The 23,567-nt window shown below is 41.2% G+C and overlaps 1 long non-coding RNA gene across 1 annotated transcript; it reads right to left on the reverse strand.

Annotated features, from left to right (window-relative positions):
- Window positions 1–4,740: 4,740 nt before the first annotated feature.
- Window positions 4,741–21,584, reverse strand: LOC144577079 (uncharacterized). The gene is made up of 3 exons (XR_013520353.1): window positions 21,501–21,584; window positions 5,938–6,066; window positions 4,741–5,000 (listed from the first exon to the last, which is right to left on the reverse strand). It is a non-coding gene; the product is annotated as an uncharacterized LOC144577079 (long non-coding RNA).
- Between the last annotated feature and the right edge of the window lie 1,983 nt (window positions 21,585–23,567).

The following is a 23,567-nucleotide window of genomic DNA, read 5'->3' on the forward strand; positions in this document are numbered from 1 at the left end:
TATATAATTACTTTAAATACATATATTTTAAATTGGATCATAATGTTTATCCTTTTTTCACTTAATATAAATATCTTCCCAAGTCAGTAGATATGACTCAATGCCATTTTTATTATTTGTAATTTTTTTTAAGACAAGGTCTCACTGTCAACCAGGCTGGAGCACAGTGGTGCAATCATGGCTTACTGCAACCTTGCCCTCTTAGGCTCAAGCAATCCTCCCATCTCAGCTTCTCAAGTCGCTAGAACTACAGGCATGAGCCACCAAGCCTGGCTAATTTTAAACATTTTGGAGAGATAGAGTCTTGCTACATTGCCCAGGCTGGTCTCAAACTCCTGGGCTCAACCTATCCTCCTGCCTTGGCCTCCCAAAGTGCTGGGATTATGGGGATGAGCCACAATGTTCAGCCTATAATTTTTTTTTTAATATATAAAACATTTATGGCCAGCTGCTGTGGCTCATGCCTGTAATTCCAGCACTTTGGGAAGCCGAAGCTGGTGGATCACCTGAAGCCAGCAGTTTGAGCCCAGCCTGGCCAACATGGAGAAACCTCATCTCTACTAAAAATACAAAAATTAGCCAGGCATGGTGGCATGTGCCTGTAATCCCAGCTACTCGGGAGGCTGAGGCAGGAGAATCGCTTGAACCTCTGAGGCAGAGGTTGCAGTGAACCAAGACTGCGCCACTACACTCCAGCCTGGGCGACACAGCAAGACTCCATCTCAAAAAAATAAAATAAAATTTACATGATTCAGAAATCAAAACAATATACAAGGGTATATTTAGAGATGTTTTGGTCCCGTCTTTAACTCCTCAACTTTATTCCCACCAATTCCTGTAATAACCTTTTTCATTAGTTTCTGGTTTATCCTTGCTGTGTGCTTGTGTTGAGAATTTTTAGGGGGAATAAAAAAGTGTGCATATTTATATTTCCCCTTTCTTATGAAAAAGGAAGCATACCATGTGTTCCATTTTGCAACTTAGATTTTTCACTCCTCATCAGTACTTAGAAATATTCCTTGTTGTTTTTTATGGACACATAATACTTCATTGTGTGAATTTTGAAAAAGCATACCCCAAATTTGAATTTAAAAAAACAAGCTGAGTGTAGTGGTTCACGCCTGTAATCCCAGCACTTTGGGAGGCCAAGCGGGGCGGATCACCTGAAGTCAGGAGTCCAAGACCAGCCCAGCCTGGCCAACACGGTGAAACTTCATCTCTACAAAAATACAAAAATTAGCCAGGCATGATGGCATGCACCTGTAATCCCAGCTACTTAGGAGGCTGAGACAGGAGAATCGCTTGAACCCGGGAGGCAGATGTTGCAGTGAGTCAAGATTGAGCCATTGCACTCAATCCTGGGCAACAGAGAGAGATTATGCCTCAAAATAAATAAATAAATAAACTTAGCTGTATATTAGATAATATAACCTCAGAGAGAAAAAGAATTAATTCAATAACTTTGAGCACAGGTTTTCACTGTACACATTTAGGGGAATACAATTTGAAGACAAAAAGAGCGATGATGAAATCTTAAAATGTTACTTAGATTTGTTGCTGGTAATGATTTTGGTGTTGTAACTCTGAAACGCTTTTGTATGTGATACATTGGAGAAGAAATGACTGACACTGAGAGCCAGGGTTTTGTGGGAGAAGGAAAACACAAATTCCAAATGGCGGAAGTTAGGGAAGGCCTTGTGATGTTGGACTGGAGAGCCAGGGTTTTGTGGGAGAAGGAAAACACAAATCCCAAATGGCGGAAGTTAGGGAAGGCCTTGTGATGTTGGACTGGAGAGCCAGGGTTTTGTGGGAGAAGGAAAACACAAATCCCAAATGGCGGAAGTTAGGGAAGGCCTTGTGATGTTGGACTGGAGAGCCAGGGTTTTGTGGGAGAAGGAAAACACAAATCCCAAATGGCGGAAGTTAGGGAAGGCCTTGTGATGTTGGACTGGAGAGCCAGGGTTTTGTGGGAGAAGGAAAACACAAATCCCAAATGGCGGAAGTTAGGGAAGGCCTTGTGATGTTGGACTGGAGAGCCAGGGTTTTGTGGGAGAAGGAAAACACAAATCCCAAATGGCGGAAGTTAGGGAAGGCCTTGTGATGTTGGACTGGAGAGCCAGGGTTTTGTGGGAGAAGGAAAACACAAATCCCAAATGGCGGAAGTTAGGGAAGGCCTTGTGATGTTGGACTGGAGAGCCAGGGTTTTGTGGGAGAAGGAAAACACAAATCCCAAATGGCGGAAGTTAGGGAAGGCCTTGTGATGTTGGACTGGAGAGCCAGGGTTTTGTGGGAGAAGGAAAACACAAATCCCAAATGGCGGAAGTTAGGGAAGGCCTTGTGATGTTGGACTGGAGAGCCAGGGTTTTGTGGGAGAAGGAAAACACAAATCCCAAATGGCGGAAGTTAGGGAAGGCCTTGTGATGTTGGACTGGAGAGCCAGGGTTTTGTGGGAGAAGGAAAACACAAATCCCAAATGGCGGAAGTTAGGGAAGGCCTTGTGATGTTGGACTGGAGAGCCAGGGTTTTGTGGGAGAAGGAAAACACAAATTCCAAATGGCGGAAGTTAGGGAAGGCCTTGTGATGTTGGACTGGAGAGCCAGGGTTTTGTGGGAGAAGGAAAACACAAATCCCAAATGGCGGAAGTTAGGGAAGGCCTTGTGATGTTGGACTGAACTGGAGGCTTCAGTGTTAATTCATACTTTTTGTTTCATTTTGGTTTTTGAGTGCATTAACCCGTTTTGTCCACCAAACGGGCCTATAAGCAAAGACAATCCAGAATAATTTCTGTAATAAATACCATTCTTCATTCTAAAGAACCAGAACTATCTTTTAAAAATAGTACATCCTGCATTTTATTTAATTCTGTATAACAAAAGTAACAGCCTAGATTAGCTACTCAGGAGGCTGAGGCAGAAGAATCACTTAAACCCAGGAGGCGGAGGCTGCAGTGAGCTGAGATTGCACCACTGCACTCCAGCCTGGGCAACAGTGTAAGACTCCATCTCAAAAAAAAAAAAAAAAGCTATATACACATTCTTTTGGGAGAAGACAGTACCAAATATCTACATGGTACCAAATGTGTACCAAAAAAAAAAAAAATCACACCAAAAAGGACACAGATAAATAATGAAAACATTAATTTGCTGAAATACAGCAACATTAAGCCACCTCAGTTTTCTTTGTCCAATGCTTGAAGCATAAACAAACCCTCATCTCGTGAGAAGGGATGGTATAATAAGGGGAGGTGACATCTCATCACCGTGGAAAACAGAGCTGCAGAACCAGAACGCTTTAAAGGAATGGGTGAAGGCCGGGCGCGGTGGCTCAAGCCTGTAATCCTAGCACTTTGGGAGGCCAAGGCGGGTGGATCACGAGGTCAAGAGATGGAGACCATCCTGGTCAACACGGTGAAACCCCGTCTCTACTAAAGATACAAAAAATTAGCTGTGCATGGTGGTGCGTGCCTGTAATCCCAGCAACTCAGGAGGCTGAGGCAGGAGAATTGCCTGAACCCAGGAGGCGGAGGTTGCAGTGAGCCGAGATCGCACCATTGCACTCCAGCCTGGGTAACAAGAGCGAAACTCCGTCTCAAAAATAAATAAATAAATAAATAAAATAAAAATAAAAATAAATAAAGGAATGGGTGAGTCCAGGTCAGGGGTAGGAAAAGTACAAGGTGAGCCTGGAATGTCTGGCTGTGCCAGAAAACAAGGACGTGTTAAAGACTCTGGGGAGCATAGTGAAAAGACAAAGGAGCCAGGGTCAAAGGTCAATATGAGGCTCAAAAAGCGTAATGATGGTAAAGGATGATGGCACCCTGCTTTTTAAAACTTTTGATTCTGTGAATTCATAGTAACATCAAAAGGAGAAAGAAGCAGATGTTGTGAGGCCCCTCTCCACGTCCCCTCACTCAGCCTTCTTGAATTCTCTCGCAGTTGTCAACAGTTCCCAGCACCCTGACCTCAAGTGCCCGTTTTTCTCTCCTTCTCTGTCTGGAGTCTTTCTAAAGAAACGCCTACAGCACATGGCTGCTGAGCAACATAGTCTGAAAGCTGGAGGCTAGGTATCCCTAGCAGTCAACCAAGGGGTGATGGAATCGGGAAGATTTGGAAGCATTTCACATGGTTTCTCGGCGTGGCCTCATTGAGACTGAAACCCAGTTGCCCACAGCAAAAATGTTTGTCAATATGCCCTTTATTGGCTTTTCTCCCTGCCCTGTGTCACTTGCCCTGCTAACTCTGTGCTTTCTGGTATCATCTCCCAAAGCCCTACTCACACCCAGGTTTCTTGTGTCAGGGTTTGCTTTGGTAGGGGGACATGAAAACTGAAAAAGTTAAAGAGCATCGGGAGAAGAAGAAAGGCGAAACTCCTCTTATAGAAAAACGCCAACTAATATGTACAAAGAAATGAGAGAATTAGGAAGATGGTCATTTTACAACCCCAGTGTAAAAACTGATTTTGGCAAGGGCCATTAATTTTATGCTAAAATCACCGAGTGAAAGGTTTATGGGGAACAAGATATCCACATGGTCTCAAAGTATTACCCTACAATTACTTAATGATTACAAGGAGATATACCTGTTCAGTGGAGAGACCTACTTACCACTTCGTCAGGCCATGTTGGTCAGGCTGGTCTTGACCTCCTTACCTCATGATCTGCCCACCTCAGCCTCCCACAGTGCTGGGATTACAGGCATGAGCCACCTGCCTGGCCGCTTGGTTTGTTTTTTAGTTTAGTTTTATTTGGTCAATTGTCTCTGTTTCTTTTAAGTTCCTTTTTCCTCATGGTTTGTTTTGGCCTCTCTCTTATATTGGAGGCTTTCCTAAAATGGGTAATCATCCAACCGTATTTAAGAAGGGCGCATCAAAGCTGGGCATGGTAACGCATGCCTGTGGTTCTAGCCACTTGGGAGACTAAGGTGGGAGGATCACTTGAGCCCAGGAGTTGGAGGCTGCAGCAAGCTATGGTGACACCACTGCATTCTAGCGAGACCCTGTCTCTAAAAAAAAAAAAAAAAAAAAAAATAGTAAAATAAAATAATTTAAAAATAAGAATGGAGCACTTAAAAGCTAATCAAAAGCTCAGGCTGGGAAGTTTTCTAAATGGTGAGTGTGGTAGGAAACCTGAAAAATGGCACCCAGTGATCCTCGCCTCCTGGTATTCATGCCTGTGCAACAAAGGATTAACTTGCCTCAAGTAGTATCTGGCCTTTACCCTCACTTCCTGGGAGGTAATCTCTACATTCTTGGAATGTTCTTTGTTTACCTGGGGGCCTTGGACCATGCCAGATGGTCTATGCTAACAATGTGATATATGGTGGGGGCTTGAACCATGCAGGGTCAGCTGAACCTCAGGACAGGGCTGGACATGAAGGCCAGCTACACAGGCAGTCAGCCATGTTTACATGACCAATAAAAAGTCTGGACACCATGTCCTGGCAGTGTCTCTCCCTGACTGGGAATATTTCATGTGTATTATCACACATCATTACTGTGAGAAGTGAGAATTGTCTGCATAACTCCACTGGGAGAAAACAGCTAGATGCTCTGCATTTAAAACTCTCCTGGACACTGTCCTACGTGCCTCTTCAGTAAGTTCTGTGAGTCCTAACAAATGGTCAAGCATGACAGTATCTCAGGGACCCCAAGTTTGCAGCTGGTGTCAGAAATGACGGTGGCCTCAGGGATTCTCAACATTTGCAATATCTTTATGTCTCCTTGAGTATGGGCTGGACTTAGTGACCTGCTTCTACCAAATAAAATACAACAGAAGTGACAGGATGTCCATTTTGAGATGACTTTATAAAGAAGCCTAGTCTTCTTTGTGTTGCTTGTCCTGGGAGAAGACAGCATTCGTGTTCTGAGGTGGCCCTGTGGAGATGCCCACTCATCCTGAGACCAATAACCACATCGTTGAGCTTGGAAGTGGATCCTCACCCTGGTTGAGTCCTCACACAGGACTGCAGCGCTGGTGGATATCTTGATCGTAATCTCATGAGAGACCTTGAGCCAGAGGTGCCCAGCTAAGCCATGCCCTGATTCTCGACCCAGACTCGACCCAGGAAACTGTAAGATAATAAATGCTTGTTGTTTTAAGCCTCTACATTTGGGGTAATTTGTTATACACTGGGCTACAATATAAGGTGATCTGGTAGACCTATGTATTGGGTATCCACAGATATTTTTATCTGGAGGTCTTTTTTCCAGAGTCATTCAATTTCTTCAGAAAAGAACTTTCCAATCTCCCAGGTAGCATATGCCTGGCTGCATGAGTTTAGGGTCCAGAGCTAGAGAAGAGAGCCAAACTTTTACACATTCTGTTCTTTTTATCCCCGGTACAAATCCCTGTCATCTGGTGCATCTGGAGCCCTTCCCAGATCATTTATCTGGAGAGGTTGTTGCCTGGTTACGCCCAGCTGGAAAAGGGACCTGATGAGTCTAACTGCTTTGTATATACCATTTTCAATAATTTTTCTTGTTTTAAACCTAAATTCTTGTTCTCACCTTTTAAAGTAACCAGCGCTAACACAAGAATAACTCCAGAAGATATGGATCTACCATGAAAGAGAAAGCTATAAAACTTTTAGGAGATAATATAAAGCAATACCTTTATGACCTCAGGATGGAGAAAGATTTCTTAATCTAGTTTCAAAACTCATTAGTTATAAAAAAAGATAAATTAGTTTACTTTAAATATAAGAACTTCTGTTTATCTGAAAACATGATTTAAAAAGTACAGGCCAGGCATTGTGGCTCACCCCTGTAATTCCAGCTCTTTGGGAGGCCAAGGCAGGTGGATCACTTAAGGTCAGCAGATTGAGACTAGTATGGCCAGCATGGCAAAACCCTGTCTCTACTAAAATTACAAAAAATAGCCAGGTATGGTGGCGTGTGCCCGTAGTCCTAGCCACTCAGGAGGCTGAGGCACGAGAATGACTTGAACCTGGGAGGCAGAGGGTGCAGAGAGCCGAGATTGTACTAGTACACTCCAGCATGGGTGACATAGTGAAATTCTGCCTCAAATAAAATAAAATAAGAAATGATCTCTGAAAGTATAGTCTTGGCTTTTTGATCCAAGATGGACGATTAGACACAACTCCAGGGCACAACACCCAGCAAGAGAGATGCAGAAATCCAGAGATCTCCTAGTGCCAACCGAGGTACCAGGTGCATTTTAACGGGTCTGGTCCCATGATGAGCAAAGCCCACTCAGGGCAGACCGAGGCGGGGAGGGGTGCTGTTTCACCCAGAAAGTGCATCTGACCGGTGAGTCCGAGTCTCCCCTCTGGCACTCCAGTCCAGATACAGCACTTCCCCCAAAGCCTTAGCAATACACAGAACAGAGGATCTTTGCCAGTCAAGCGCCGGGAATTACAAGTGCGGAGTCGAATAAGAGCCTGCGGACTGAGCTATCGCCCCCTCCCACCGCCCCGAGGGAGAGGGAGCTGTAAGCGGGAGCAGCTGGGCGGGTCCTTATCCCAAGACCAGAGAGAGAGGAAGCTGAAAGGGGGAGACTGCCGGGTGCGGCTGGGCAGGTCTCTACCCTCCCCCACAAACCTCAGAGGGCTGAAGCTCTGACTCTAGTGGGTTGAGCAGCCAGTGCCACAGTCTGAGATGAACCCTGAATGATCCAGCCCAGTGGAGGAAGGGCACAACCTACCACTAGAGGGGTGGGACAGAGCTACATGTTTTCACAAAAAACACAGGAAGCCTGGGACGGCATTCTTGACAACCCAGCAGTGCCTACAGGTCAGCGGAAGAGGCAGGCCTAATCTCCCAGCATAAACAAAAAAGACACAGGAAGCTTCCCTAGTAACCTGAAGGAGTCCCTAGAAACTCAGTAGCACCCCCACAGGCAGGCAAGTGACCTCATCGAGCAGCTCCCTGACATCACAGCCAGGTACATCCACAAAGATGGGAAAAAGCCAGCGCAAAAAGATGAAACCATCAAAGACCAGAACACCTCTTCTCCTTTAAGGGATCACAACTCCTCAACAACACAGGATCACAACTTGACCGAGGAGTGCGACGAATTGACAGAAACAGGCTTCGGAAGGCGGATAATAATAAACTTTTCAGAGCTAAAGGAACACGTTCTAACTCAATGTAAAGAAACCAAAAACCCTGAAGAAAGGTTAGACAAAATGCTAACTAGAATAACCAGCTTAGAGAAGAACATAAACAACTTGATGGAGTTGAAAAAGCACAAGAACTACGAGAAGCAAACACAAGTTTTAATAGCCAAATCGATCAAGCAGAAGAAAGGACACCAGAGATAGAGATCAACTCAATGAAATAAAAAGAAAAGGCAAGACAAGAGAAAAAAGAGTGAAAAGAAATGAACAAAGCCTCTAAGAAATACGGGATTATGTGAAAAGACCTAATCTACACTTGATAGAGGTACCTGAATATGATGGGGAGAATGAATCCAAGCTGGAAAACAAGCTCCAGGATATTATCCAGGAGAGCTTCCCAAGCCTAGCAAGGCAGTTCAAATTTCAAATTCAAGGAATACAGAGAACTCCACAAAGATATTCCTCAAGAAGGGCAACCCCAAGGCACATAATCGTCAGATTCATCAGGGTTAAAATGAAGGAAAAAATGCTAAGCGCAGCCAGAGACAAAGGTCAGGTCACCCATAGAGGGAAGCCAATCAGACTTACAGCAGATCTCTCGGCAGAAACCCTACAAGCCAGAAGAGAGTGGGGGCCAATATTCAACATACTTAAAGAACAGAACTTTCAAGTCAGAATCTCATATCCAGCCAAACTAAGATTTGTAAGTGAAGGAGAAATAACAACCTTTACGGATAAGCAATTATTGAGAGATTTTGTCACCACCAGACCTGCCCTACAAGAGCTCCTGAAAAAATGCTAAGCACAGAAAGGAACAAGTACCAGTCACTGCAAAAGCAAACCATTTGGCAAAGACCAAAAATGCAATGATCAAATTCACACATAACAATATTAACATTGAATGTAAATGGCCTAAATGCCCCAATCAAAAGACACAGACTGGCAAACTGGAAAAAAAGAACCCATTGGTGTGCTGTATTCAGAAAACCCATCTCACTTACAAAGACACACATAGACTCAAAATAAAGGGATGGAAGAAGATTTACCAAGCAAATGGAGAACAAAAAAAAGCAGGGGTTGCAATCCTAGTCTCTGATAAAATGAACTTCAAACCAACAAAGATCAAAAGAGACCAAGAAGGACACTATATAATGGTAAAAGGATCAATCCAACAGGAAGAGCTAACTATCCTAAATATATACGCCCCTAACACAGGAGAACCCAGATACATAAAGCAAGTTTTAACGACCTAAAATGAGATTTAGACTCCCACACAATAATAGTGGGAGACATCAACACTCCACTGTCAATATTAGACAGATCAACCAGACAGAAAATTAACAAGGATATCAAGCTGGATATCCTTGAATGCAGAGCTGGACCAAGCAGACCTAATAGACATATACAGAATGCTCTACCCCAAATCCACAGAATATACATTTTTCTCAGCACCACATTGCACTTACTCTAAAATTGACCACATCATTGGAAGCAAATCACTCCGCAGCAAATGCAAAAGAACAGAAATCATACTAAACAATCTATCACACCACAGTGCAATCAGACTAGAACTCAGGATCAAGAAACACACTCAAACCTGCACAGCCACTTGGAAACTGAACAACTTGCTTCTGATTGTCGACTGGATAAACAATGAAATGAAGGCAGAAATGAAGATGTTCTTCGAAACCAACCAGAATGAAGACAAAACTTATCAGAATCTCTGGGACACCTTTAAAGCAGTGTTGAGAGGGAAATTTATAGCAATAATTGCCCACCAGAGAAGAGAGGAAAGATCTAAAATCAACACCGTATCATCAAAATTGAAAGAACTAGAGGAGCAAGATAAAAAAAACTCAAAAACTAGCAGAAGACAAGAAATAACTAAGATCAGAGCAGAATTGCAGGAGACAGAGACACAAAAAACACTTCAAAAAATCAATAAATCCAGGAGCTGGTTTTTGAAAAGACCAACAAAATAGACCACTAGCCAGATTAATAAAAAAGAAAAGGGAGAAGAATCAAATAGACACAATAAAAAACGATAAAGGGGATATCACCACTGATCCCACAGAAATACAAACTAGCATCAGAGATAACTACAAACAGCTCTACTCACATAAACCAGTAAACCAGAAAGAAAAGGATAAATTCCTAGACACTTGTACTCTGCCAAGACTAAACCAGGAGGAAGTTGAAACCCCTGAATGGACCAATAACAAGGGCTGAAGTAGAGGCAGCAATCAATAGCCTATCAACCAGAAAAAGTCCAGGTCCAGATGGGTTCACAGCCTAATTCTACCAGACATACAAAGAGCTGCTGGTTCCATTCCTTCTGAAACTGCATCAAATAATCCAAAAAGAGGGAATCCTCCCTAACTCAATTCATGAGACCAACATCATTCTGATACCAAAACCTGGCAGAGACTCTATTAAAAAAGGAAACTTCAGGTCAATATCCATGATGAACATTGACGCAAAAATCTTCAACAAAATACTGGCAAACCCATTGCAACAGCACATCAAGAAGCTTATCCATCATGACCGAGTAGGCTTCATCTCAGGGATGCAGGGCTGGATCAACATATGGAAATCCATAAACGGAACCAAAGACAAAAACCACATGATTATCTCAATAGATGCAGAGAAGGCCTTCAATAAAATTCAACAGCCCTTCATGCTAAAAACTCTCAATAAACTAGGTATTGTTGGAACATATCATAATATGATAAAAGCTATTTATGACAAATCTACAGCCAATATCATACTGAACGGGCAAAAGCTGGAAGCATTCCCTTTGAAATCAGGCACTAGACAAGGATGCCCTTTCTCACCACTCCTATTCAACATAGTATTGAAAGTTCTAGCCAGAGTAATCAGGCACACAAAAAAAAAAAAAAAAAAAAAAAAGAAATAAAGGGTATTCAATTAGGAAAGGAGGAAGTGAAACTGTCTCTATTTGCAGATGATATGATTGTATGTCTAGAAGACCCCATCATCTCTGCCCAAAATCTTCTCAAACTGATAAGCAACTTCAGCAAAGTATCAGGATACAAAATCAATGTGCAGAAATCACAAGCAATCATATATACTAATAAGACAAACAGAGAGCCAAACCAAGAGTGAACTCCCACTCACAATTGCTACAAAGAGAATAAAATACCTAGGAATACAACTAACAAAGGATGTAAAGGTCCGTTCAAGGAAAACTACAAACCACTGCTCAATGAAATAAAAGAGGACACAAACAGATGGGGAAACATTCCATGCTCATGGTTAGGAAGAATCAATATTGTGAAAATGGCCATACTGCCCAAAGTAATCTACAGATTCAACACTATCCCCATCAAGCGACCAATGACCTTCTTCACAGAACTGGGAAAAAAAAACACTTTAAACTTCATATAGAATCACGAAAGACCCTGCATAGCCACGACAATCCTAAGCAAAAAGAACAAAGCCAGAGGCATCACACTGCCAGACTTCAAACTATACTACAAGGTTACAGTAATCAAAACAGCATGGTACTGGTACCAAAACAGACACATAGACCAATGAAACAGAACAGAGACCCCAGAAGAAACACCACACATCTACAACCACCTGATCTTTGACAAACCTGGCAAAAACAAGCAACAGGGAAAGGACTCCATGGTTAATAAATGGTGTTGGGAAAACTGGCTAGCAATGTGCAGAAAGCAGAAACTGGACCCCTACCTGTCACCTTACACTAAAATTAACTCCAGATGAATCAAATATTTAAACATAAAACCTAACACCATAAAAACACTAGAAGAAAACATATGCAAAACCATCCAGGACATAGGCATAGGCAAGGACTTCATGACTAAAACACCAAAAGCATTGGTAATAAAAGCCAAGATAGACAAGTGTGATCTAATTAAACTCCAGAGCTTCTGTACAGAAAAAGAAACCATTATTAGAATGAATCAGCAACCAACAGAATGGGAAAACATTTTTGCAATCTACCCATCTGACAAAGGGCTAATATCCAGAATCTACAAAGAACTAAAGCAGATGTACAAGAAAAAAACAACTCCATTCAAAAGTGAGTGAAGGATGTGAACAGACACTTTTCAAAAGAAGACATATATGAGGCCAACAAATATGTGAAAAAATGCTCATCATCACTGGTCATCAGAGAAATGCAAATCAAAACCACACAGATATCATCTCACACCAGTTAGAATGGTGATCATTAAAACATCTGGAGACAACAGATGCTGGAGAGGATGTGGAGAAATAGGAACACTCTTACACAGTTGGTGGGAGTGTACATTAGTTCAACCAATGTGGAAGACAGTGTGGTAATTTCTCAAGGATCTAGAAATAGAAATTCCATTTGACCCAGCAATCCCATTACTGGGTATATACCCAAAGAACTATAAATCATTCTACTATAAAGACACATGCACACATATGTTCATTGCAGCCCTGTGTACAATAGCAATGACCTGGAACCAACCCAAATGCCCATTAATGATAGACTGGACAAAGAAAATGTGGTACATATGCTCCACGGAATACTACGCAGCCATAAAAAAAAAACGATGAGTTCATGTCCTTTGTAGGGACTTGGATGAATCTGGAAACCATCATTCTCAGCAAATTGACATGAGAACAGAAAATCAAACACTGTATGTTCTCACTCATAGGTGGGTGTTGAACAACTAGAACACAGGGACTCAGGGAGAGGAGCATCACACACTGGGGGTAGTTGGCGGGGGGAAGGGAGAGACAACTCGGGGTAGGGAGGGAGGGGAAGGTGGGGAGGGATAACATGGGGAGAAATGCCAGATACAGTATGCACCTAAAGTAAAATAAATAAATTTTTTAAAAAGTATAGTCTTGTAAATTGTTGTTATATTCAAACAACAGAATACTATCCTTCCAAGAAAAGGAACTAAAGATAAATGCAATATATTGAATAAATCTTGAAACAAATTTTTAAATAAAACAAATAACATATAAAAGAATAAATACAGTGTGGTTTTATTATATAAGGTCAAAAAATAGGCAAAACTTGAAATGCATAAATAGATTATAAAACTATAAACAAAAACAGGCCGGGCGAGGTGGCTCACGCCTGTAATCCCAGCACTTTGCGAGGCCGAGGTGGGTGGATCACGAGGTCAAGAGATCGAGACCATCCTGGTCAACAAGGTGAAACCCCGTCTCTACTAAAAATACAAAAATTAGCTGGGCATGGTGGTGCATGCCTGTAATCCCAGCTACTTGGGAGGCTGAGGCAGGAGAATTGCTTGAACCCAGAAGGCAGAGGTTGCAGTGAGCCCAGATCGTGCCATTGCACTCCAGTCTGGGTAACAAGAGTGAAACTCCGTATCAAAAACAAACAAACAAACAACAAAAAAAACTGTAAACAAAAACAAAGCATGTAACACTATAAAAATGTAACACTATAAAAGTCAGGATAGTGGCTATCTGTATAGGCGAAGAGATTATGATCAGAAAGGAATGCTAGTAATGTATTTCCTTAATATATATGTGCTGTATAATTATTGATTATTCTGTAATTCACATTTTATGCTTTTTTCTCTGTCTGTGGTAGTTAATAATTAAGAAGTTTGATTTTGCTTTTTTTGTTGTTTCTGTCGTTCTTCTGCTATTTAAATGCTCTGTTTTCTTTTTCTCATGGTTATTTTTATAATGACACCTTTATATATCATATTTCCTCTTAGGCAATATTTGTTGCTTCCCTGCCATGTGCAACATGAACTTGTATCCTCTTCCTCCTGTCTCACCTCCTTCTCTCTCTCCATTCAGTTTTAGTAAATAACACTAACTGACTCAGGGCTTACCTTTGTGCCACTAGATACATTTATCCTTCTACACGACTTGTCACCCTTAAAGATACATTTAGATTCTGAGCAATTACAGATGAAGCTTTCAAAACTTATGCCACTTACAAATTACCTCTCCTTTCTCCCATTTTTTTTGGTAATTCAAGTTTTCTTACATTGTCATAGTATGTAACATTTTGCCATCCTCATTCTCACCTTTATTTTTTCTTAATTCTAACTTTATTTTTGTTTGTTTTAGGTCTGGAGTTAAAAATATTCGATTCTTACTCTCAGTCCTGTGGCTAAAGTTTGCCCATTTTCTCTTGGTTGGCTGCAGTTTGCAGTTTCCTCAAGAGCATTGTTTATTTAGTCAATATTCTATGAGTTCTTGCTAGTTTAAGTGTTTGTCTGTAGCTTTTATGTTAGAAGGACAGTTTGTATGAATAAAAAATCTTTGCCTCAGTTTCTTTCCTTGAGTACAGTGAAGGTATTACTACTCTTCTGTGTCCTGCATTCAATTTCACTGTTGGGAAATCTATGAATTTCCGTTTTAAAGGACCCATCTTAGGCTGGGCACAGTGGCTCATGCCTGTAATCCCAGCACTTTGGAAGGCCAAGGCAGCTGACAACTTGAGGTCAGGAGTTCCAGACCAGTCTGGCTAACATGGTGAGACTTAGCCACATGTGGTGGCACACACCTGTAATCCCAGGAACTTGGGAGTTGAGGCAGGAGAATCACCTGAACCCAGGAGGTGGAGGTTACAGTGAGCCGAGATCGTGTCATTGCACTCCAGTCCTAGGCAACAGAGCGAGACTTGGTCTCAAAAAGGCAAATAAAATAAATAAACAAATAAAGGGCCCATCTTTCTACCTGGCTTACCAAATAATTATTCCTTGAAATTTGTATAAATTTACTTTTTCCTTGAATTTATTTACTATTGGTTCTAGGAGTTCTCCTGATGACTGTTCTGTTTCCTTTGCCCTACATGGCCACTGAAACTACTGGAAAGGAGCTTTGCCAAGAATGAAGACAGAGGCCAAAGATTTTCACACTGACCTTTTAAGAGTTTTGTCAACTTGGTTCAAAATCATCCCGCCCCAGTTAACTCTATTTTATAGACCTTCACTAGGTAGCAACATGGAAGAAAAAAACAGGCTGGGCGCGGTGGCTCATGCCTGTAATCCCAGCACTTTGGGAGGTCGAGTGGGCAGCTCACCTGAAGTCAGAAGACCAGTCTGGTCGAGAAACCTGTCTCTACTGAAAATACAAAAATTAGTTGGTAGTGTGCACCTGTAATCTCAGCTATTTGGAAGGCTGAGGTGGGAGGATCCCTTGACCCTGGGAGGTGGAGCTGGCAGTGAGCTGAGACTGTGCCACTGCACTTCAGCCTGGGCAACAGAATGAGACTCCGTCTCCAAAAACAAAAAATGAAAACTGTGTTTAAAGTCTTTGTTTTTCTTGGCACTCGTGTCTCTACTTACATTTTATCCCAAACACCTTTCTTTTGCAATCCAATTTCTTTATTATAAGTGTTTGGATAAATAGCATCTTATTACTAATACATATGTTATCATATGTTATTAATTCTTATATAATTATATAGTTCAACATTTGAAAAGCTCTATGAGAATTTGGAAGATACAGTCTACCACCAAGATAAAAGAATCATCATAGTTCTTTAAAATTGTGTGTGATTTAAAGAATCATATTCTTTAAAATATGATTTTTTTTTGACACAAAGTCTCACTCTGTGGCCAGGCTGGAGTGCAGCGGTGCAATCTCCACTCACTGCAACCACAACCGGCCTAGATTTATATTTTTATAATGCTGTCTAGGTTCTGAAAAATCAGCTAGTAAAAGCCAGAGCATTGAGAGATTACAGTATATGTAAGTTACAATTTCATCTCACATTAGATGTAGATATTCCCCAGTATATTTATAAGTAGTTTCCAGATTTTTTTTTTTTACTAACTTCCAGAGGTTTTTATCCCTTCATAAAACATCCATCCTTGCATGGATTAAATACATGCTGTGCCTATAACCCCAATTTTATTATCTGGGGCAACTACACTGTAGTTGTCACTAGAACAGAAAAAAAATTACATTTCTTCTGAATAACTTAATGGAAAGGGTCCAGGAAGATTCCCCTGGGTGCAATACTGTTCTTCCAAAATGTAAGTACCAAACAATGGTTATCCTCCAGAACCTTCGTTCAGCCAAGGTTAGTGACACCTTTTTATTTGTAGTAACACATATTTAGCTGTCCAAGTTTGTTAGTGAATTGCTCTTGCCAAGTAATCAGCAGGAATTTTCTGCATAGAACAGCACCGTCCAATAGAATATAATATGCACTACATCTATAATTTAAAATTTTCTAGTTGCCACATTTAAAAAGTTTTTAAAATTGGCCGGGTGCCATGGCTCACACTTGTAATCCCAGCACTTTGGGAGGCTGAGGTGGGCAGATCACGAGGTCAGGATATCCTGGCTAACATGGTGAAACCCCATCTCTACTAAAAATACAAAAAATTAGCCGGGCCTGGCGGTACGCACCTGTAGTCCCAGCTACTCGAGAGGCTGAGGCAGGAGAATCACTGGAACTTGGGAGGCAGAGGTTGTGTGAGCCAAGATCACACAACTGCACTCCAGCCTGGGAGACAGAGAGAGACTCCATCTAAAAAAAAAAAAAGTTTTTAAAGAGGTGAGATCAGGCCGGGTGCAATGGCTCACACCTGTAATCCCAGCACTTTGGGAGGCCAAAGGGGGCAGATCACTTGAGGTCAGGAGTTCCAGACCAGCCTGGTCAACATGGCAAAACCCCCCTGGTCAACATGGCAAAAATATAAAAATTAGCCAGATGTGGTGGGTGGTGGGCACCTGTAATCCCAGCTACTTGGAAGGCTGAGGCACAACAGTCGCTTGAACCCGGGAGGCACATGTTGCTGTGAGCTGAGATTGTGCCACTGCACTCCAGCATGGGAAAGAGAGTGAGACTCCATCCCCCCGCCAAAAAAAGTGAGATCAATTAATTAATTGTAATTATGTATTTTGTTCAATTGGGTATATTTAATCCAGTAAACCCAAAATGTTATCATTCCGATATGTAATTATTATTTTATATACATATATTTTTATATATATATATATATATATATATATATATTTTTTTTTTTTTTTTTTGAGACGGAGTTTCGCTCTTGTTACCCAGGCTGGAGTGCAATGGCGCGATCTCGGCTCACTGCAACCTCCACCTCCTGGGTTCAGGCAATTCTCCTGCCTCAGCCTCCTGAGTAGCTGGGATTACAGGCATGCGCCACCACGGCCAGCTAATTTTTTGCATTTTTTTAGTAGAGATGGGGTTTCACCATGTTGACCGGGATGGTCTCAATCTCTTGACCTTGTGATCCACCCGCCTCGGCCTCCCAAAGTGCTGGGATTACAGGCTTGAGCCACCGTGCCCGGCCCAATATAAAAATATATTCATGAGGTATTTTACATTCCTTTTTTTACTAAGCCTTCAAAGCCCAGTGTGTATTACAGTTGTACCACATGTCAATTCATACTAGCCATATTTCAAATATTCAATAGCCACATAAGATTAGTGGCCACCAGGATGGACAGTAGAGACTTAATTAGCTTCTGAATTACATTAACTCACAAGGAAGATACTACTTCTAAAGGCTCTAGATTGTCTCCCAGAGTAAGAAACTGAAAATGCCTTGATTTCTCAAGCTCAGTTTGCCTTGGAATAGGGTACAGTATGCTTTCCCATTTAAGGGTTAGCATTCAGAAAATTCTTTTTTTTTTTTTTTTTTTTTTTTGAGACAGAGTCTTGCTCTGTCGCCCAGGCTGGAGTGCAGTGGCATGGTCTCGGTTCACTGCAGTCTCCACCTCCTGGGTTCAAGCGATTCGCCTGCCTCAGCCTCCCGAGCAGCTGGGATAACACACGGCTAATTTTTTTTGTATTTTTAGTAGAGAGGGGGTCCCATCATGTTGGCCAGGCTGGTTTCAAACTCCTGACCGCAAATGATCCTCCCACCTTGGCTTCTCAAAGTGCTGAGATTACAGACATGAGCCACGTCACTTGGCCCAGAAAACTTTTTCTTAAATGAACTTTATTTTTTAGAACAGTCTTAGGTTCACCAAGGAACTGAGTGGAAAGAGCAGAGAGTTTTTGCATGCGCTTTACCCCCAATATGAACAGCATCCCCCTTATCGCCATGCCACACCAGAGTGGTATATTTGTGACAATCAATGAACCTCATTATCATCTAAAATCCAAACTTTACATTAGAGTTCACTTTGGTGTTATACATTTTATGGGTTTTTACAAATGTATAAGGACGTGTCCACCATTATAGTGTTGTACAAAATGGTTTCGCTGTTCTAAAAATCCTCTGTTCTGTACCTATTCAGCTCTTCCTCCTCCCAAACCCTGGAAATCACTAAATTTTTACTGTCTTCATAGTTTTTCCTTTTTCAGAATGTCATGTAGTTGGAATCATACGGTACAATCAATATGTATATAACCTTTACAGGCTATGTTTTTTCACTTAGTAATACATATTTAAGTTTCCTCCATGTCTTTTTACAACATGGTAACTCATTTCTCTTTAGCACGGAATACTGTTCCATTTTTTGGATACATCCGAGTTAATTTATCCATTCATTTGTTGAAGGGCAGCCTGGTTGCCTTAAAGTTCTGTCAGTCATAATTAAAGCTGTCATAAACATCTATTTGCAGGTTTTTGTGAGGACATACAGTTTCAACTTGTTTAGGTAAATACTAAGAAATGCAATTGCTGGATGATATTAAAAGAGTATGTTTAGTTTTGTAAAAAACCATTTTGCATTCCTTCCATCAATGAATAAGAATTCCTTTTGCCCCACATCCCCACCAGCATTTGAGCTTCTAGATCCTAAACAGAAAAAGATGAGATTTTGTAAAGGTTTTGAGTAAAAAAAAATACCCTATAAAACCTATCACTTGACTAAAATGTCTCCAGGCAAAGATCACATGAAGGAGGTGGTTTCACACCTATTATTAAAGCTCCTTAGTGCTTTAACGTGCCTCAGGGCAAATTCAGATCAAAGGTGTAACGCCCAGTAAAACCTATCATTTGAATAAAGCCTTCAGAGCGGACATCAGATTAAAGGTGAGACCTTTCTATTATTCTGATGGATTAAAGGTACCCTCCATTAAACTGAAAAGCCTACTAAAATCCCTCCCCAATATTCATTTTGAAAAAATTAAAAACCTACAGAAGAGTTGTAATGGTACAATAAATATCCATATACCCTTGACCTAGATTCTTGAATTGTTCACATTTTGACACATTTTCTTTCTCTTTCCATCAACCTATGCACATGCATAAATGCACACACACAGTTTTGCTCAAGCAATTAGCTGTAGACAATACGGTGCTTCACCTGAAAAACTTTAGCACATTTCTAATAACAAGGATGTTACCTTATATGAACATTATGTAGTAAAAAATTTGGCTTTGTCCAAGTAGAAGTTGTGGCCTTTGCCCTAGGCTTCATGGATGTAATCTCTGGGTACTTGGAATGTTATGCCTGACGGGAGAGTGTCAGGGTGCCTTGTGTCAGACCGGATAGTCTAACAACGTGATTCAGGGCAGAGGTTGGCCATACCAGAAAGACCAACATGTTACTTAGGACAGGGGCTTTGGTTTTTAGTTTTGTTTTTTTTTTTTCTTGTATTTTTATTTTTTCTCTAGGCCATATTGTCATCTGAAGGGTGGGGGCTTTGGGTCACGTGGTATCAGTTGACCTGGAGTTTGAGATCAACTACATGGACAATTAGTCAATCATGCCTATGTAATAAAGCCCCAATAAAACTCTCAACACTTAGGCCTGGGCGAGCTTCCCTAGTTAGCAATATTTGGTGCGTACTGTACACATCAACACTGGAAGATAGTATCAGCAAGAAAAAAACAGACATGCACAGAGAGATAGGACGATAGATAATAGGTAGATGATAGATTTTATATATACACATATGTAGAGAGAGGAAGGGCGACAGCGCAAATGTAGCACAATACTAGCAATTGCATAAATCTCGGGGAAAAGTATGTGGGTGTTTATTATCTTATCATTTCATGGAATAATGTGTTCTGACTCTATGAAGAGAGGATAAGGGAAGCTCCACATTGGTTACGTCCCTTACTTGTCCCCATGTACTTCTTCCCTCAGCTGAATTTAATGTGTACGTTTTTCCTGTCATAAACTATAAGCATGAATATAGTAGTTTTCAGTGAGTTCTGGGAGTCTTTCTAGAGGATTATCAACCTAAGGATGGTTTTGGGAACTCCCAGACTTGCAGTTGGTATCAGAAGTGAGAGTGGTCTTTCATAGATACGATTCTCTCTGACTTCCTGGTTGGCTAGGAATTGATGCAAACACGTTATAATTTCACATTCTGATAATTTAACATTGATACAATACTATAGATAACACATTTTATTTATTTATTTATTTATTTATTTATTTATTTATTTATTTATTTATTGTAGAAACAAGATCTTGCTATTTTGCTTAAGCTGGTCTCAAACTCCTGGCCTCCCGTCTAGGCCTCCCAAAGTGCTGGGATTACAGGAATGAGACGCAGTGCCTGACCATCTAATACATATTCTTTATTCAACTTTTAGAGAGGGAGCACAAAAACAGTTCTAAAAACCCTGTGCATGTGAATGGGGCCTGTCAGCTCTGCCCTTCACCATAAGGTAATCTGGCTGGTTCATTTCAATGATATCTTTAGATCTTTTCTCTTGGCCAGAACAGATTTCGCCAGCAAAAACTCTTAATCTCCTTCTGGAAGGAGGCTGCTAGCAGAGTGGGGAAAGATGGCTGAGGGATTCTTCCTAAGTGTATGAGCTTTCACTTAATCTTTCTTCTTTCAGTATTGAATCCTTGCCCTTGACAGTACTAGGTGTTCCCCATTAAGCAATTCTCTATTTTCCCTCTCTTTGGAAAACATACTTTCTGCCTTCTGTCCGTCCAGCCAGCTGGGGTTGAAGATGCGGATTTGAACCTTTCACTGCTTCCTTAAAGTTAAGGTAGAACAGAGTCTAACTCTTTCTTAAAGTTAAATTACAACAGCCATAAAGACATTTGGGGGACATTGAGACAATATATTGAAATAATATTGTATCAGGTTTAATTATTTTTTTTGAGACAGAGTCTTGCTCTGTCACCTAGACTGGAGTGCAGTGGCACGATCTCAGCTCACTGTCAAGGAGAATTGTTTCAATTCTTCTGCCTCAGCCTTTGGAGTAGCTGGGGCTACAGCAGTGAGCCACCATGCCTGGCTAATTTTTGTATATTTAGTAGAGACAGGGTTTTGCCATGCTGCTCTCAAACTCCTGAACTCAAGTAATCCACCCACCTCAGCCTCCCAAAGTGATAGGATTACAGGTGTGAGCCACTGCGCCTGACCTAATATTTTACCTCACATTTACCCCGACTCCCAGAGGTCACTGGTGCTACCAAATCCTGGGTCCAGAGGGGTTGTGTGCATAAACAAAACTTGCTTTCTCACTGTTTAGGGTGTAGCTTCTTTGCATCTGTTAAGTCAGTTACCTGTCTTCCATCTGCATTCCTTCTTCTCCGATTTCTTGCTGTTGTCTCGTTTCCCATTTTCTTTGTCTTTGTGAATTTATGCCTTAAAACAAAACAAACAAGAAATGTTTACTGAATGTTGTAATGTGATTTTGGGAGGGAGTAGAAATAAATATAGACATTCACCTCACTTTCTTTAACTTGAAGCTTTCCACTGTTTTTTTTATTTTTTAGTTTTTTGAGATGGAGTCTCACTTTGTTGCCCAGGCTGGAGTGCGATGGCGCAATATTGGCTCACTGCAACTTCCACCTCCCGAGTTCAAGCGATTCTCCTGCCTCAGCCTCCTGAGTAGCTGGTACTACAGGTGAGCACCACCATGCCCAGCTAATTTTTGTATTTTTAGTAGAGATGGGCTTTCACCATGTTGGTCAGGCTGGTCTCAAACTCCTGACCTCAAATAATCTGCTTGCCTTGGCCTCCCAAAGTGCTGGGATTACAGGTGTGAGCCACCACATCTCACCTCCACTATTTTTTTTTTTAACTTCAATTAGTTTTCACAAATGATAGCGCTCTTACATAAGCAGAATATGTATTTAAAAAAAAAACACAAATGATACAGCTCCAATGTCATAATGTGTTTCAGCCTTGTCTTCGAGAGTAGCAAAAGTGCTTCACACATGTTGAAACAAAGCTATGCACATCGACTTAAATTATTTTTTAAAAACGTTTATTTTTGAACAAAGTTAAACCTCTGGCAAAGATGAAAGAATAGTATAATAAATACTCACATACTTTTCATTTACAATTATCCAATTGTTAGTACTGTGCGACATTTATGTGTATATATATATGCTTATCATCTAATATCTATCTTTCTATTTATGCATATTTTTTCTTGCTGAAACCATTGAAAATAAGTCCTAAACATCGTAACACTTCATCCTTAAAAAACTCCAGCACATATCTTTGAAGAACATTAGCCACAATACCTTTATCTTATCCATGAAATAAGAAGTTAATGCAATATTACGTAAATTATGAACCCGAGTGTCCCCCAAATGTCCCATTGCTGTTCTAACTTAATATTTGCCCCTTGGCTATAACTTGCTCACTTTCCTTCCTGCTTGGTTTTCTCTACACTGCCAGGGAAGGTGGGGCCAGTGAGAATCAGCATACTTTGGCATCACTCTCATCCCCTCTCAATTCCACAGCATCAGTGGTTACCCAGTTTCTGATTGAGAAGCTGCTCAATCTGGTGTTGTGGCTTGAATGCATCTTCAGTCTTTCTTTAAATCACTAGTATTTCAACTCAGGTATTTTTGTCCCAGATACCAGTGTCCACTGGTTTAACTTTTGTTCTTTTTTTGGGGGGTGGGGTGGAGGGATGGAGTCTTGTTCTGTTGCCCAGGCTGGAGTGAAGTGACGCAATATTGGCCCACTGCAACCTCAGCCTTCTGGGTTCAAGCAATTCTCCTGCCTCTCAGCCTCCCAAGTAGCTGGGATTACAGGCACATGCCACCATGCCCAGCCAATAATTTCATTCTCTTATAAGTTTGTCTAGAAAACCTTGGGAACTCAAGAAAACCCCAAGAACCTGGGCTACTCTAGCAAAAACTGAAAGAAGCACCCATGGATTGTTTTTGGTCTCATTAAATGTTTGTATTTTTTCAACTTACTGTGTCAAACCACTTAAAGTCAAGATGTGAGTGGACAGTGAATTGATATGTCTCCACTATAAATAGTCATAACATGTTGGGGATCCTGCTCCAAGGATGATCTGGGAACGATTCTAGAAATCATGCAACATCCATCTCTGCTTGCATTTCATAAAAATTCTTCCAAATTACTTTAGGATCTAGGACTTTGAGCCAATTTCACTTCTGATATCAGTGTGCATAGATGTAAAAAAGTAATGATGGACTGGGCATGGTGGTTTGCCTGTAATCCTGGCACTCTGAAAGCCCAGGGCTAGCCAATAGCTTTGAGCTCAGGAGTTGGAGACCAGCCTGGGCAACATGGCAAAACCCTGTCTCTACAAAAAATGAAAAAATGAGCCAGGCGTGGTGGCTTGCCCCTATGGTCCCAGC

Source organism: Callithrix jacchus, chromosome 7, assembly GCF_049354715.1.
Source record: "Callithrix jacchus isolate 240 chromosome 7, calJac240_pri, whole genome shotgun sequence".
Lineage (NCBI taxonomy): Eukaryota > Metazoa > Chordata > Mammalia > Primates > Cebidae > Callithrix > Callithrix jacchus.